The sequence below is a fragment of the Myotis davidii genome, unplaced genomic scaffold (genome assembly GCF_000327345.1).
Source record: "Myotis davidii unplaced genomic scaffold, ASM32734v1 scaffold655, whole genome shotgun sequence".
Classification (NCBI taxonomy): Eukaryota; Metazoa; Chordata; class Mammalia; order Chiroptera; family Vespertilionidae; genus Myotis; species Myotis davidii.
This window is the reverse complement of record NW_006287547.1, coordinates 1819896-1822972: the sequence shown is the minus strand read 5'-3', so window position 1 is coordinate 1822972 and position 3077 is coordinate 1819896. Positions and strand designations below refer to the sequence as shown.

General features: G+C 43.5%; 1 protein-coding gene across 3 annotated transcripts in view; it reads right to left on the bottom strand.

Moving 5' to 3' along the window:
* The window catches only part of ZNF365 (zinc finger protein 365), a 25737-nt gene extending 25326 nt beyond the window's left edge, over positions 1 to 411 (bottom strand). For all 3 annotated transcript variants that reach the window (XM_006759377.2, XM_006759378.2, XM_006759379.2), the window contains exon 1: positions 337 to 411. The gene's annotated coding sequence lies outside the window, so the exon portion shown is untranslated. The remainder of the gene's footprint in view (positions 1 to 336) is intronic.
* Between the last annotated feature and the right edge of the window lie 2666 nt (positions 412 to 3077).

The window sequence follows — 3077 nt, the reverse complement described above, 5'->3', positions numbered from 1 at the left end:
TGGCCGCCCGGGGCCACCCGCTCTGCCCAGCTGCTGGGAGCACGGCTCCCCTCCCCCCCGTGGAGCCGGCTTGGACCCAGTTTTCCGCGGGCAGAGATGCCGCGATCGCTCCCCCGACAGGGAGGGAGGAAAGCCTGCCGGCCTCCGAGGCGCTGCGCTTTCGGCAGGCCCTGGCCAGCTTTCTGCACTTTACAGTTATTGGTGAGCGGGAGAGTGTGGACAAGGAAGCATGGCTGGGCATCCTTTTCGAAAACCTGCGGGTAGGAAGAGCTGGGTATTTATATTAGGACCACTTCATCCTAAGCAACAGGGAGAGGATGTCCCAAAATAACTAACCTGAAGAGTCTATTCGAGCCTTCCTAGCCGCGTGTCCTGGTGCTAAGCCAACCGGCAGAACCAAATCTAGTAAAGTCTATGGGTTGTGTATAAATAAAGCAACAAGACCCCCAGCCTCACCCCTATCTGAGGGACATGCCCCTCCTAACACAGAAGCTAAGATTTATCCTAAAGAGGCTTCCTTCCTCCTGAAGGACCCTAATGACTCAGCTTTTTTAAAAAAAAAAAAAATCTATTTTGGGATATTTCCAATCTAACCCTTGAAATATGAAAGCAGTAGGAAAGGCATTGTTGGGTTTTCTTGTCAAAATGAGAGATTGTTCATCTGTAGACAGTTATTTAAATGCATCTTCTTGACTCCTCAGGGTGTTTCTGATCTCACTCTACTATTACATTTCAACACTAATTTTTTTAAAAACAATTTAATCATCACATTAATGTAATTAAGAGGCCACGCTCTGGAGCCAGCCTTGATTTAAACCCTAGTTGGAGGATTCAAATCCTGGCTCTAGGACCTGCATCAGATTCCTTGGACGCCTCATCTATGAAATGGAGAGCCTTAGGACCCACCTCTTCATCGGGTGATGGGGTGAAAGCACTCCCTGACCCAGACATGCACTGAGTAAATAAGCTGTCATTTTCATTTCTGTTTTTATTATCAATTTTATTTCCACAAGAAAGTGGCCTACACACATAAGGAAAAACAGAAAAGACAGGGGGAGCGAATGTCCTTATTTCCACTTAAAGCATGATAGACGATTGCCGTGGGGTATATTCTCTTTGAAAAGATTATATTTCGTTGAATTTATCTCATGACTCAAAAATACGTTTATTCCAAAAATCAATGTATTCAGTAAGAAAATTTTGCATGTGCAAGATACATGTCGTGGAGGGCCAGCCCATCTTGCTCATCTAGCCCAGGCAGGGAGAATGCAGGGTAAGCCACTCTCAGGGGCTGCCTTGCATCTGCCTGCCTTTGGGCAAAGTGCACCAAAAGTACTACTAGTATGCTCTGGAGAGGAGAAACCTTGGGTTCAGGCTGCTCCCAATTCTCAGGTGAAATTGTCACTTTCTCTGGTCCTTGAGGTCATCTCTTGTGCAAATAAAAGGGTGTGGATTTTCAAAGGCCCTTTCTCACCCTAAAAGTATAAAGAATGTGTATTATCAAATCATTATGGAGTTGTTCTGTACAGGGTCAAGAGCTGAGCATTGTGGGAGATTCGACTTTGATCCACAGGCATTTGGGACCTGACAGTTACACTAGTTCTCAAATTCCAAATCTCCCACCCCCTGTCTGTTCCTTCCTTTCCCCTCACCATTCCCCCCACCCACATATTCCAGCAGCATGAGCGTAACCTGGCAATTTGTTAGCATAGAATTGCAGATTATCTACCTCAAGCCAGATCTACTGAATCAGAAACTCTGGAAGTGGGACCCAGCAATCTGTGATTCAAAAAACCCTCCAGGTGATTCTGGTGAATGCTAATTTGAGAACCTTTGGTTTACACAGCACTTCTTCGCACATTGTCTACAACAAATCAGAAGGTGTGTTATGTCCATGATTACTATGTTTCTTTGTGCTGAGCACTGTGCTAAGCACTTTGTTGTCTCATTTAACCCTTTCATCACCTGTGCACTCAGCAATAGCCACATGGGTATCCCTGTACTTCTTCAAGAGTCCAGCTTCTTCTCATCTCAGGTCCTTCTTTCCCAGGTAGTCCAGCCTCATCTCTCAGGACTCAATATCTCCTATCCCAGGAGGTCTTCCCTGACACTCCCAGGCTCCTGCTGGTTAAATTTATCACAGCTTATTGCAATGGAATTGGTTACTTGTGTCGTTACCTATTTAATATTTGTGTCCACTATTAAAGTCTAAGCTCCACGAGTCAGGGACCCTATCTGTCCTACTCTCCAATGTATTCCTAGTACCTAGCAGTGACACTGTTGGTCACCTAGAAAGTGCTCAATAAATGTTTATTGAAGGAATGAATGTTGAGCAGATGAATCCCCTGTCTATGTAAGAGAAGCTGAGGCTCAAAGAAGTTAAGTTACTTTCCTGAGATCACACACTTAGAAAGTATTAGAGCTGGGACTCTAAGTAGTAAAGAATAACTTCAGGATTAGACTCATGTCTTCTAACATGTATGCTCTTCTCCACCACATTATGCTTCTTTATCCTGCCCTCCTGGAACTTAGAGCTAGTGGGATAGGGCAAGGCAAACATATAGGACAAATTAAATTCATAGTGAAATAAAGGAAGCAGGACCTCTCTCCAGAACCTGGTACATAGTAGATGCTCAATGAATAATGATCATAGCTCCCACCTCTTGAATATTTATAATAAATTTCTTTCTACTAAGCATTTACAAGCATATGTAGTGTTTCTCAAAGTAGGATCCTTGATGTCTGCAACATCAATGTTAAAATGCAGATACCTGGAATTTTGACCAAATGGACTAGAGTGTATGGGTATGGATCTTGAGAATCTGCAGTCTCACTTCTCTCTCTAATTGACTCTCATGCCAATAAAGTTTGAGAAACACTCTGATGTTACTATATCCAAGACAAACATTGGTAGCCCCTTATGCACAAGAAGAAATGCTGCTAAAGATGTAATGAAAGTTGCTGAACGTCACACCACAAATAAACATTAGAGATAGGAAGGATATGAATATAATTTTGACTCCAAAAAACTGTTCTTTTAACTGCCTCTGGGAAGCAGAATGGAAGAACAGGCAGGA